The sequence below is a fragment of the Cebus imitator genome, unplaced genomic scaffold (assembly GCF_001604975.1).
Source record: "Cebus imitator isolate Cc_AM_T3 unplaced genomic scaffold, Cebus_imitator-1.0 Scaffold187, whole genome shotgun sequence".
Lineage (NCBI taxonomy): Eukaryota > Metazoa > Chordata > Mammalia > Primates > Cebidae > Cebus > Cebus imitator.
The window spans coordinates 966521-981078 of NW_016107502.1; the positions used below are offsets into that span (position 1 = coordinate 966521).

At 43.8% G+C, this 14558-nt stretch overlaps 1 protein-coding gene across 3 annotated transcripts in view; it reads right to left on the reverse strand.

Moving 5' to 3' along the window:
* CRACR2A (calcium release activated channel regulator 2A) overlaps positions 1–14558 on the reverse strand; it is a 138830-nt gene that overhangs the window by 91513 nt on the left and 32759 nt on the right. For all 3 annotated transcript variants that reach the window (XM_017546061.2, XM_017546065.2, XM_017546063.2), the window contains exon 2: positions 6871–6951. The gene's annotated coding sequence lies outside the window, so the exon portion shown is untranslated. The remainder of the gene's footprint in view (positions 1–6870; positions 6952–14558) is intronic.

A 14558-nucleotide genomic window follows, 5' to 3' on the forward strand; every position in this document is an offset into this window, starting at 1 on the left:
GTTGGTGTAGGGGGCAGCCCTGATTTGTAGCATCTGCCTATTTCTGTAGTGTCACTGTTCCCACTGTGTCCAGTTTCAGCCTACCAACAATCTATTGGTTCTCACCAAGAAAGAGATTGAGTGGCTGATGTTTCTGGAAAGGGGAATCGCTGCATCCCTAGTACTATTTGCACAGGTGATAGTAGTTGATACCTCTTTAGAATGTATCCCCTCAACCCTAAAGTTACAGGGCAGGACCCATTATTAGATCTGTCTTAGTGCTCAGAGGAAAATGCGGGGTTTCACAGGGGGACCACCAGTTCTTCATGCCTGTGCCTCTTCTATACACCCCATGACCCAGGCAGGCCCTCGAGTAGGGGCAGGAGACAAGGCAGATGCAAGGACCCTGAGGGTGAGGAACAAAAATGCTGAGCTGCGTCTCACAGGGCTCCTCTCACCGCCCCCTGCTCAGGAGGAAAGCACTTAGCACAGTAGCCAACCCAGCCGGAAACGAGACATGTCCCTGGTCCATATGAGACTGTTACTTCTTTGACACATAGTGAAGTAGGGGGCTTTGGACAGATACCACCCCTTCTCTGATAGGCCTCTTGCTATGGTGGATAAGAACATAAATTCCAAGGCCAGAGTGCCTGAGTTAGCTGTATGACTATGGCAAGTTTCTTAAGCTCTCTGAACTTCATTTTCCTCATCTGTGAAATGAAGGGCCAGGGTAGCACCTTACGTCTGTCAGCTTTTATTTATTATTTATTTATTTTAAGCAGAGTGTCGCTCTGTTGCCCAGGCTACAGTGCAGTGGCACAATCTCAGCTCACTGCAACCTCCAGCTCCTGGATTCAAGCAAGTCTCCTGCCTCAGTTTCCCAAGTAGCTGGGATTACAGTTGTGTGCCACCAAGCCCAGCTAATTTTTGTATTATTTTTAGTAGAGATAGGGTTTCACCACATTGGCCAGGCTGGTCTTGAACTCCTGACCTCAAATGTTCCACCCACCTCAGCCTCCCAAAGTGCTGGGATTACAGGCGTGAGCCACCGTGCTCAGCCTGTCAGCTATTGTTATTATTATTGAAATCAAATTGGCTTCCTCCACCCCAGATTACGTTCTAATAAAACAAACTAATAAAAAAGTAAAAAAACAAAACAAACATTACATGAAGAGAATCTACCACGAGGCCCAAAAATCAACCCTTGACTCCCACACCTGGACAGGACTTCCTTGTGTGATCTTCTCTCTTCCCTACCCCAGGCCACCAAGAAGGCAAATATGCCCCGCCAGCCATATAAAGGGGCAGGTTGATGGAGGCGCATTTGATTGCCTTCGAAATGGGCAGTCTTTCCACTCCACAGCCTGCTGTAGCTTCTGCCATGCTCCATCCAGCATCTTTCCTCCTCTGATTAGGTCCAATTTTCTCGTTCAAACCTCAGGGGAGACAGGGAACAGCTGTCTCCTACCTCTGTAAAATAACTCTTCCAGGTCTGGACAACTATTATTAAACAGCCCCCTTCACACTTCTCTTGCTCTATTATAAGATACCTTAAAAGCCTTGATAATGATTTGAGGTCCCTGTGAGATGGCTGCTGTTCACCCTAATTCCTTCAATAATTAGTGGTTGTAAACCACTTTGAAGATAAAAGGCATTTTATAAAAAATAAGTCCTATTATGATTAGCTTTCCAATATTTCCTTGCTGAAGCCAAAGAGAACATCAAAGCCAAACGTAGCCACAGCATGAAAGCTGATGGCTAATTAGATGTATTTCAAGGCATCTGGTATACATTAAAGAAACTGCTGCAAAATTTATCAACATTAAAAAAGTGTCTGCTTTCTTCCCCTGAACAAGCTTTTTTCAAAGGCTGTCAGTGCTGATGCCTGCAAGGCAAGTGCCTGCAGAGGACCAATTGCTCACGTATCCCCTCGGCCTGGAAGAGAAAGGCATAACATAACACCTGGCTTTGCATAGCATCTTTTCTTATAGTTGTCTTTACAATTCTATATATACCGGATCTCCTTTTGTTTTGTTTTTGCAATTATCCTGTAATACAAGCAAGTAAAGTAACACGATCCCCACTTTATAGATAAGGAAGTTGCATATGATCATGAATTTTAGAAGAGATCAGTGTGGCATACCTGGACAAAGTTAGGGCTGCAGATCTGTTATCAAGGCAATGTTATCTATGCTCCACCCAGATGCCCTTGAATATTTTTTGTGGACCCTCCCTCAGCATCTATGTGCCTTTGCTTCTAACTCTCTGAACCTGTAACTCTTAGGAGGTTGGGACCCTTCAACTAGACCCACTTTGTCCACATGGACAGAGCCAGAAGTGCCTGGAAGCTTCCCCCACCTCTCTAAAGAGTCTTTAGCCAATGACTGACGGGTATGGAATTATGAAAGCCCAGTACTCCTGCCTCCAGTTGGGACAAACTCTGAGTTGTGATTTACACTTTAGAACACTTTTGTGGGGCAGAGGCTGGAACTTTGCTAAGATCTCAAGCTGTATGGCTTCCTCCTGTCTCCCATCCTGCTCCCCCATCCCTTACCAGGCTCTCTCGGAAGCATTTTCTTAATAAATCACCTGAATATGAATCTTCCTCTCAGGATTGGCTTCTGGGGGCCCAATCCAAGACAATTCTCTTGACCCAACACGAATGAAAACATTTTTTATATTTTCCATGTGATACATTCTCCCAGATCCCCTTAGTTCCAAACCTTCCCTTTCACATCTCCAGACCTAAATATCTGTGCTTTCTGTGTCTGCTCCTATGCCCTTAACTCTTAGCTCTCTATTCTCAAAGCCTCTCTTTTTCTTGGAATACGATGCTCCAACTCTTTCTGGAAAAATGGTTGCAATTTCTCCAGCTATGTGGAAGGCACTGAACCAGACAGCTGCTGTGGGAGATACAGAGATGTATTTACAACTGCCGTCTTTCACAATGGACTGACAGTCTAGCAGGGAACAACATACAAGCAGCAAAGGCAGAGGATGTTAGAAGAGCCATGTGTGTGTGCACAATAAAAACTGTAGGCGCAAACAACCCTCAGAGTGGTCCCCCAAAATAAAACTACTCTCCAGTAATTCTCTACACCATAGAATTCTGACTCCTTTTACTTAATTTTTGAGGCAGAAGCTTCTCTCAAATGTTTAAGAAAATGAAAGTCAGCTATGGTAGAGATAATTCAAATGAGTGGATAATCCAATAAAAAGGAGCTTTTATTTAAATCTGTTTTGCATTTTTTTTTATAGTAGCACCACAGGAAGCTGTTTCAGAAAAGTTAAGTAATTTGTTGCGGGAAAACAGCTAATTAATGACAGAGCATGAATTCAATCTTAACTCTGCCCGACCCTTTAAAACCTCAGTTTCTGGCCAGGCACAGTGGTGCACACCTGTAATCCCAGCATTTTGGGAGGCTAAGGTAGGAGGATCACTTGAGGTCAAGAGTTTTACCAATGTGGTAAAACCCCATCTCTACTAAAAATACAAAATTAGCCGGGCACAGTGGCACACACCTGTAATTCCAGTTACTCAGGAGGTTGAGGCAGGAGAATCACCTGAACCCAGGAGGTGGAGGTTGCAGTGAGCTAAGATTGTGCCACTGCACTCCAGTCTGGGTGACAGAATGAGACTATGTCTCAAAAAAAAAAAAAAATTAAACAATAAATAAAACCTCAGTTTCTTTGTCTGTAAATGAGGCTAATAATTCTTACTTTGCAGTATTGTTGTAAGGATTAAACAATATGGTTGAATCAGAGGTATTTATTTTAAAGGCTCCTAATGTGTATTACAAAACTGCTTTCCAGAAAACAGTTAAGCAAAGCCCTAACAACACTGCCAGGAAGATGTGTCTAAACTGCAGACCCGCTCATGCCTCCCCATTGTTTTCAGGATCAGTCTTAAACACACAGGACCACTGCTTCTTCTTTAGAATCATCTCCTGCTTCTCCTGCCACATTCACTTCCTTCCAAATTATTTCCTGTTCTCTTGGCATCTTCAAATATATATTTCAGCCATCTGGCATGCCCTTTCCCTTTGTGCTAAGTCTTACCAATACTTAATATCTCAGTCCATTCCAGTTGATATAACGAAATATCATAGACTGGATGGCCTCTGAACAATAGAAATTTATCTCTTACAGTTCCAGAGACTGGAAGTCTGAGATCAGGCGCCAGCATGGTTGGGTTCTGGTGAGGGCCCTCTTCTGAGTTGCAGACTGCAACTTCTCACAGTGTTCTCAAACGGTAAGAAAGATGGGAAGTTTACTATGGCCTCTTTTATCAGGGCACTAATCCCATTAGGCCCCATTTCCTACTACCATCCACCTGGGAGGTTAAGTTTCAACATAATGAGTTTTGAGGTGACAAAATCATTCAGTCTATAGTGTTCCAACCCTGATTTCCCCAATTCATGTCCTTCTCACATGCAAGATCCATTCATTCCATTCCAACAGTCTCAAAAGTCTCAACTTGTTCTAGCATAAACTCAAAGATAGAAAGTCCAAAATCTCATGTAAATCTCATGTAAATTGGATATGGTTGAGACTCAAGGTATTATTCATTTGAAGATAGATTCCTTGCCAGCTGTGAACCTGTGAAATCAAGTTATGTGCTTCCGAAATACAAGGATGGGTCAGGGGCACGACAGATGTCCTCATCTCTAAAGGGATAGGCTGAGAATGTTCCAAATCTTTAAGTTCTCCACTTTTGACTCATTATTCCATCTTAAGTCATAGTCCCCCTCTCACATTTTAGTATAAGCATTTGGGAGAAACCAGACCACTCCTTCAAACTTTGCTTAGATATTTCCTCAGCCAAATATCTAATTCCATCACTCGCAGGTTCTACCTTCTACAAAACACTAATGTGAGCACAACTTAGCCAAGTTATTCACCACTTTATAACAAGACTGACCTTTCCTCTAGTGTCTAATAACATGTTCCTCATTTTCATCTGAGACCTTATCAGAATGGCTTTTTTCATCCATATTTCTACCAATGTTCTGTTCAGGATGACTTAGGTCTTCTTCCTTTCTCTACAGCTCTACTTTTCTCCTTCTGAGCCCTCACCAGACCACCTTTAAAAGTCAGTTCATGGCAATGTAGGCTTTTTCTAGCATGTACCTCAAAATTCGTTCAGCCTCTACCTATTACCTGTTCCACAGCCACATCCACACTTTTAGATATTTATTACAGTGTCACCCCACTCTTGGTACCAAACTCAGTATTAGTTAAAATTTAACATACAAGATGCTATCCTGAGGTGGGATAAAAGGCCAGTGAGGTGTACCTGGACAAATTTAGGGCTGCAGATATGTTTTATTTTGTTTGTTTGGTTGGGTTTTTTTTTTTTGCTATAAAAATGTTTTATTAGGCCAAACTACTTACTATGAAAATGCTTTAAAATGCAGCAGGAGGAGATGTAAAGACTCAAAGAAGTGCATAGTGACAATGGCTATCAGAACACCCTAAAGAATCCACACTGCTTCCCCCTTTACCTAGAAAAGGAAGCTTCTACCCAAAGGGCTAAATTTTGACATTTTCTCCAAGCCATAGTCTTGTATGAATTACTATGGGTTTGGATAGCATATTATTATCATGGATTTTTGTAACTGGTAGAAAATGAGAGGAAAACAAAGACAACAATGAATCTAGCCTGCAGAGATAACCCCATTTGGTATCTTAGTCGACAGTTCCCAACAACTTCCCCACCAAACCTCTAGTCTTCATTCCCTCTCCCTTCTCTGTTCTTGTCCTGTCTCAACCCCATCTGTCAAGAGGGTAGCAGAACATAGTACCCTAGAAAGGTTCTGAGCAGGCATCAAAAATAAATTTCAAGTGTTAACTTCAGCACCCTGTCACCTTGGGAAGTTGGCCTTTTTCTGTTTTTTTTTTAAGCGGGGATAACACTTTCCTCCCTGCCTGTGCCTGTCTGTATTAGACCATTCTTGCATTGCTATAAAGAAAGACCTGAGACTGGATAATTTACGAGGAAAAGAAGTTTAATTAGTATATGGTTCTGCAGGCTATACAAGCACGGTGCCAACATCTGCTTGGCTACTGGGAAGGCCCAGGAAAGCTCTTACTCATGACAGAAGGTGAAGCAGGAGCTTGCATGTCACATGGCAAAGCAGGGGCAAGAGAGAGAGACAGTTGGGGGCAAAGTGCCATACACTTTTAAATGACCAGATATCGTGAGAACTCACTCACTTTGGACAGCACCCAGCCACGGGGGAGGATGCTAAGCCATTCATGAGGATTCACCCCTGCAATCTAATCACCTTCCACCAGACCCACCTCCAAAACTGGGGATTACAATTCAACATGAGATTTGGGCTGTGACAAATATCCAAACTATTAATATATCACTGTCCCATGGGAAGTGGCTCAAATGAGACAGCGGATGTGAAAGCGAACGGTGAAGCTATACACTAATGCAAACACACCCTCCTCATTGCCAGGAGCAGTTAGACAGCAGGGAAATCAGGACTGGACAGGCTCCACAGTGGACTGGCTCTGTGAGTGACCAGTGGCTGAAGAGCGGCTCTTTGCAGAGAGAGGCTAGCAAAGACTCCAGACCCTTGTGCCCACATGTAAAAGGGCCCACGTGTAAAGTGACAAACCCTCTCTTCCAGAGGCCTCCCTTAAATGAACTTAAGCGATGCCCCAACAAGGTGGAACAGACCCTCTGTCATCTAGTATTTTTTAAACTGTCCTCTAGAAAGCTGATGAAACTCTGTGTCTCAAACCTAAGGGCCCACTGCTGATCCTCATGAATATTAAAAGCAGCCACAATAGTGCTGACAAGGCAGGGCCTGAAGGTGGGGTCTGGGTGGGGGTGGATCAAGTGCTGTGCGGCCCGTTGCCTTTTGTTTGCTCACTCACCTTGCAGCTCCCAGCTCCTCGAAGGGCCTGCAACTCTTCACACCTGAAGGGTACTTTGGGCACTGGTGATTTGAATTCCACCTAGGAAACACACAAGAGATGGATCACACCTTGTTTTCCACTGAGGGCTTCAACAGAAGGGGCTTTATAGCAATTTTGGAAAATCTGGGGGGAAACATCCCTCCTGCCGCATTGCAGTGTTCTGGAAGAAAACAGGCCTAATACATCCTCTTCCAGGTTTTGGAGAGGAGAAGGGAAGATGAAGGAATAGCAGTGATAAGTCTGCTTAGGGACCCCAAATCCAGAGACTGTGCCCAGCCTGATGGGAGCAGGCCCTTGTGCATGAGAAGGGGGTAGCCTCAGAATTAATTGGAAACTGCCCACCACAGAGCTCCAGGTTTCAGCAAGTGCTCTTGAAATTGTCTCCATCCAATCCACAGATGCTGTCTATACCACAGGAGTTCACCTTTGAAGACAGCGATGTAAGCATTGTGTTAAGAATCACTGCCCTGGCTAAGAACGACGCCTAGGGGCTGCATAAGGAGGAAAAGCTGAAAGGCGCTGGAGGAGAGACAGGCTTTGAGACAGGGAGAGGATGGGCTTCCTTGCACAGGACAGTTTGGGAGTGCTGCAACTGAACCTGGAGAGCAACTTTGCAGAACGCTCTTGCCGCATGCCCAGTGGCATGGTCTGAGAGTGTGCTTGAAATGACGGGAGAGAGAAGTAGTGATTGCAAAAAAGGGGTTTGGGATTATCTATTGTATCATGCCGAAGCTCAAACCACAGCTGGACCTGGAAGTCCAGGCGTATATCACCAAGGAATATGGCCTCTGTGTCTCTCATATGCACAATTCATGGGAGGCAAATATTCATCAGGTGTTTCCTAGTCTATGTGAGGTAACACAGCGCTTCAGTGTTCATTCATTTGTTCAATGAATATTTACTCTGTGCAGGTACTTTTTTAGGTGCCAAAGGCAGCAACGGGCAAATCCAGCAAGGTTTTATTCCAGTGGGGAGAGACAAACAATAAATACACAGACCAAATAGGCACTTTTAGATAATGAAAAGTGCTGGAGCAAGATGGCCCCCTCTCTAAGCCACCTGTTGGCAGCCCTGTCCCCTGCTCCACTAGCACGGCTACCAAGATGCTGGAAGCAAACAAATGGGGAGACGTCACTCCTGGGTGGTTTCCCAGGCAGCTGCCCTCAGCAAAGCCAGTGCAGTGGGAAAACAGGAGTGGAAAGCTGCCCTGCCTTGCCCCCACTGCTGACACCTGGGAAACTCATTTAGAAAAAAAAATGTTTAGACTGTAAATAAGGTGTGAAGAGTTATTTCTAGATGGTAACCTTAAGAGATGATTTTTATTTTCTTCTGAATTTTCTGATATTTTTGTTATTACAATGCATTACTTTGCAATAAAGGGAGAACAATTTTTTTAATGAGAAGACTGGCCTAGGTAAATTAAATTAATAAGAAATGCATTTGGAGAAATAGGCAGGGGCCAGATCTTAGGGTGACAAACAACATCTTACCATGTCACTTTATGGTTTACAAAGCAATTTCACAAAAACATCTCCTTCAACCCTTATGAGACTTTCTTGAAGTTACGTAGAAAATGCAGGCAAATGCCTGACTTCTAGGCATCATGTTTTCCATTATTCCTCCGCCCATCTGCAGCAGACCTTACTTCTCTTTACAGCTGAGGCATTCAGAAAGCCGCTGAGCCCCAGTTCTGAACTCTCTTCTCCCAATCCTCACGATCTCCTAGGGAGAGCATGCTAATTAATTCAAGCGTTTATCTATCTAGTGTTTACAGATCCCCTACCAAGTTCTAGGATGCGTTGGGATATGATGAAGAAGCAAATAGGTCTCCCAGTGGGTTGAGGGAAAGGCTTTAATGAATGAGTGAATATATGATATAAATCATGGTAACTGCAGTAAAAGAAAGTAAAGGGCATGACGTGAGTGAGTAGCATGAGAGGGAGCTGATTTGGACCGTGGCTCCAGCTCTTCACTCAGTATCCCAGCGATACTTTGTCACTGAGTACAACCAAGGTAAGTAAGACAGATATTCTAAGACGGACGCTGAGACCAGTCTGAGTTTCAAAGTGCCTATGTTTTGGATGTCTAGACAGCTTGCAAAGCCACGTGAAAAGTTAATTAAGAACATCACATGTAAATATAATAATGAAACAGCTCCCTTAAACCCAGTCTGGAACAAGGTATGGTTAACCAACCAGATAGGTCACCAGAGATGTCCCAAGTCCACATATGACTGTCACTGGGAGAGGTCACAGAAGGTCAGGAATGTGAAAGTAAAGGTTAAACCAGACAAAAATATGTAGCTAACAATAAAGGGGAACTTCAAAAACTTCATAAAAATGGAATTAAAAGATGAAAATTACAAATATAAGATTGACTTCCTAACATAAGTTCCATCATATTCAATACACTTTTTTAAGCAATGACACCAGCATATAGTCCATCCCTAAAGAAAGAAGGGTCCTGGGAACTTAGTCATGTCAATGCAGTCTTTTTTGCATTATTAATCGAAGAAAATGAGTGCCCTTTAAAGATTTAAGATTATGAAATAAAAAGAAGTCAGAAGGAGCCAAATCGGGATTGTAAACTGGATGCCTAATGATTTCCCGCCAAAACTCTCTTGAAATTGCCCTTGTTTAAAGAGAAGAACGAGCAGGAGCATTGTCCTGGTGGAGGACTCTCTGGTGAAGCTCTCCCAGGTTTGTTTCTTTTTTAAGGTGTTTTTCTCCTAACGCTTTGCCTTTCTCATAATAAATGCTTTCGTCATAAATAGATGTCATCCTTCTTTGGCTTTTCAGAAAGTCAACAAGCAAAATGCCTTGAGCATCCCAAAAGCCCACTGTCATGACCTCTGCTCTTGACCAGTCCACTTTTGCTTTGACGGGACCACTTCCACCTTTCGGTAGCCATTGCTTTGATTGTGCGTTGTTTTCAGGATCATACTGGAAAAGCCCTGTTTCATCTCCTGCTACAATTCTTCAAAGAAGTGCTTCAGGGTCTTGATCCCACTTGTTTAAAAGTTCTGTTGAAAGCTCTGTCCTTGTCTGCAGCTGATCTGGGCGCAAGGGTTTTGTCACCCATTGAGTGGAAAGCTTGCTCAATTTTAATTTTTTGGTCAAAATTATGCAAGCTAAACCAGTTGAGATGTCTATGGTGTTGGCTATTGTTAGTTCTACTAAACTTTGGTCCTTTTTAGTCAGGGCACAAGCAAGATGAATCTTTTCCTTGCAAATTGATGGGAATGGTCTGCTGCCTTGGGCTTCATCTTCAACATCATCTCACCCCTTCTTAAAATGAGCTGTCCGTTTCTAAATGCTGATTTTTGGGGGGCATTGTCCCCACGAACTTCTTGTCAAGCATCAATAATTTCACAATTCTTCTCCCCGGGCTTCTCTATAAATTTGATGTTTATTTTTGCTTCAATTTTAGCAGAATTCGTGTTGATTTGTTCTTTTAAACTGATGTCTTATCCTTCTTGGTGACTCAAATGAGATCCTGTTCAAATGTTATACCAAGTTAGTATGAGTTTATTTTAGTGCTAAAACAATTTTGAAATTCTTGTATAGTTTTTTCACAATATGCATTTTCCATGAACTTTTGGAAGACCCTTTGTTCAAGGCAGGGCATTTTAGTGTCCAAGTGGATGGCACAGGCATTCCGTACCACAGAACTTTAGATGGGGAGCAGACAGGAGCTGCACTGTCAGGAAAGGCATCTGCAGAGAGGGTAGGATTTAAACTGGGCTTAGTGAGTGACAAGATTCGGGTGCTCTTCAAGATAATCCCATTTAGCAAGGTCACGAGAAATGCCCAGGAAACCCATAGCACAGTCTGTGGGCTTTCTCTCCCAGATGCTCGTGACTGGCTTCCCGGCCTCTCACCTGTCCTGAGACTTGCTAGTGGGCCTGCACCCCTTCCATCATGTCTGATGGTTTCTAAGAGTCTCTCTAACAATGCTTTAAAGAGCCAGGAGTGCTGCTGGCCACCAAGGCTGAACATGAAGACTGATTTCAGCACAGGGCAAGCTGGCAAATGCTGAAAACGCCTGGATAATTAGCTCATCTGCACAGTGGGCTTTTACTGCAATATATCCATATGCAAAGCTCAAATACTTCCAGGTGCTGGGACCCAGTGGGGACAGAAAATTCAAGTCAGGCTATGTTCTCAGCTGCCATTTGATATTGCAGGCACTAACACTGAGATCTGGGCTGGGGTAAGCTCCCTGAACACATCACCAACTGAACGATAACAGCAGCAATAACCATAAAAGGAAGAGACCAAACGTTTATATGGTGCTTCAGAGTCTACAAAGGCTTTTGTAATTTATGCTTATCAATTATGAGTTAATGTCTTATTTGTAATATACATACATTATTATATGGCTTTCAAAGATTATGCTATCTTATTTGTAATAAGAACATGCCAGTAGTTATAAATCCTGGTTGACAGCTGTGGAGGGCTGGGCCTAGGGATGCCAGATGTCTCCCATATTCCCCTCCATGTGACACTTAGTCATCCTCAATGACACCTCCATCTCCAAAGCATTCCAACTCAGCGGTGTTGGCTTTGAATGGATGAGGAGAGCCTTAGATGAAGACTCAGGATCCTGTGTTCAGTTCCCATGTGACCCTAGCTGGATTTCATTCTGTCTTAAGAACACTAGGCTTTGGTTTTAGACAGCCCTGCATTCAAGTCCCAGCTCTGCCACTTCCTACCTGTGAGCATCAGGAAGTTATCTATATTCTCTGAGCCAATTTCCTCCTGTGTGAAACGTGGATGATAATAGCACCTCTCTCATAAAGTTGTTGTGAAGATGATAAGATACACAGCACATATGAAGTGCTTACCACAGGGTATGACCCATACTTAGTGCTCTCAGTGCTAGTTATACTATTACTATTATTATTATAGGGAGGATAATACAGTGTTGTCCCCTCACCTGAGCCCGCAGACTACGTCAGGACCCAGGGGCGTGGGCATCTCTCTTTCTGCATTAGCTCAGCATGCTCCAGTGGGTGGGAATAAAGGCCCTGGGAGAAGGCACCTTTGTTGAGCAGGCAGCATTCTCTCAAGGAACCGGGCTTGCAGTGGCACTGTCCCCCAGTTTCCATGCCCTGGGGGGATGGTGGAGTCTTGGTCCCAAGCCATAGACCTGTACTGTCCTATACAGTAGCCATAAGCCACATGAAGGTGAGTACTTGCATTGTGGCCAGTCTAAATGAGATGTAAGAGCAAAGTAGACTTCAAAGACTAAAGTCAAAAGAAAGGAATGTAAAAGATCTTATTAATAATTTCTGCATGCTGAAATGATAATATGTTGCATGTATTATGTTAAATAAAATGTTATTACAATGAATTTCATCTGTTTCTTTTGCTTTTTTAAAAAATGTGGCCAAAATAGAAAATGACACATGTGGCTCATGTTGTATTTCTAATGAGCAGCGCTGGTCTGGAGCATAAGCTTTATGAAGGCAGGTGTCTCTTCGGTTCACAGCTGTATCCCTGGCATCCAGAACAGCACCTAAATGAACGACTGAGCCAGTGAGTGTGTGAGGCTGGAGGAGAGTTTACGAGAAGCTGGAGGTCCTACTTGGGCAGACAGGAACAACTCCTGGACTCCCTGAGCGAGGGTTGAAAGTAGGAATAACATAGGCTCGTTTCCAAAAAGCTCAGGGTGGGGAGACTGGGGCCAGGTCAGGAGGGGAATTTGCTCAGCCCACCGCAGGTTAAAGCAAGGCAGAGCGCACAAGAGAGAATGTTTTGGGGAATTAACACAGTAGATGTTATGATTAACACAGCCTCGGCTACGTACAGATGAGGAAATGAAGGCTGAAAAGATATTAACAACCTGTCCCCAAACAGCCAGGATTCCAACCAAGCACATCTCAAACCCGTGCTCCTTTCTACTGAATCCCTTTACCTCCCACAGGCAATGTAGAGGTGCAGAAAGAAACTAGTCTGGGGATTCTTTTTTAAGCATATTCCCTGGTGCCACCGCTGGTGTCCTAATCTCAGGCAAGTCACTTGGCCTTCTTGAGCCTCAGGCTCTTCCTGTCCTCATCTGTAGCGGCTAAACCACCAGATCCCGTCCATTTCATTTCTTTCTAATGGTGTGTAGAGGTAGGAAGTCCTATCCCGGAACGTAGTCTCAGAAGCTGAGCCCTGCATAGCTCCCCTCCTCTCTTTCGGACTCCAAAAGAGGCTCTCTGACTGAGATTTCTTTGCATCACCCAAATCAATGATTAGTTTAAGGGTTCTCTTTGATTTAACTTGGTTTTAGATGCTTTTCATCAGAAGCCAAAACCATGCAGACTCTTCCCTTGATCTTGTAATGAAATTCCCTCTGAGATATTTAATCCTAGAAACAGCCTCTGCTATACCATATTCTCTTTCAAGAAAAAAGACATCTAAATAACAAACATCCCACCATATCCAGATAAAAATCTCAGATTGTGAATGGACTTGTCTCTCTTATATCTGCTTTCCTAGTCCTGTTGCCATCCATACCAATGAATTTCCTACATTTTGCTTATAAAAATGGAAGGCGGCCAGGCGCAGTGGCTCTTGCCTGTAATCCCAGCACTTTGGGAGGCCGAGGTGGGTGGATCAACTAAGGTCAGGAGTTCGAGACCAGCCTGACCAATATGGTGAAGACCCATCTCCACTAAAAATACAAAAAATTAGCCAGGCATGGTAGCCAGCGCCTGTATTCCCAGTTACCGGGGAGGCTGAGGCAGGAGAATCGCTTGAACTCAAGAGGCGGAAGTTGCAGTGAGCTGAGATCGTGCCACTGCACTCCAGCCTGGGCAACAAGAGCAAAATTCTGTCTCAAAAAAAAAAAAAAGAAAGAAAGAAAGGTATTTAATACACCATCAGCCTCTTGTAGCTGCCACAAGTCTGGAAGGGATCCTGATGCTTTAACGTCGTCTGCTGCATTAATCCCTTAAAACATCCTTCCTCTTGTGCTCTGCTTTGCATTAACCTGTGGCTTGCTGAGTGAATTCCCCTCCTGACCTGGTCCCAGCCACCCCACCCTGAGCTTTTTAGAAAAAAGCCTGTGCTATTCCCACTTCCAACCCTCGATCAAGAGCCTCTTATATTTTAATCCAAGCAAAGAGTATTTTAGAGCCAAAACTGACTTCTCAGAGAAGAAAATCTCACCCACTTCCACCTGGGTGAAACGCCAACACTATTTTTGACCAGAAGGGATAAAGAAAGATTTGCCAGAATCAACTGTGTCATTCTAAAGCAAGACAAAGTCGAATCACGGTGGGCAGAGCTGCTTTTCAACACAACCCCATGCAGGATGCAGAACCCACTTAATTACCCGCCTGTGGCTCAGCCACATGTTGAATTATTATGGATTTTTAGTCCCTTCCCCCACCCACCCAGCAGAGTGATTGACTGGCCAGCACTTTCTAGTGCTCATGGAATGCATGAGTTTTAAATAAGCAGCACGCACCAGGACAGCAAAGCTGCTTTCTCTAAAATGATTACACGCGGAATTCTAAAGCCATACAAATTCACCTCGTGGTTCTATCCAGCTAACATTTACAGAGTGACTCCTAGGACAAGATGCTGTGTTAAGAACAGGGATAAAAAGCAAGTGAGGCCAGGCATGATGGCTCACACCTATAATCCCAGCAC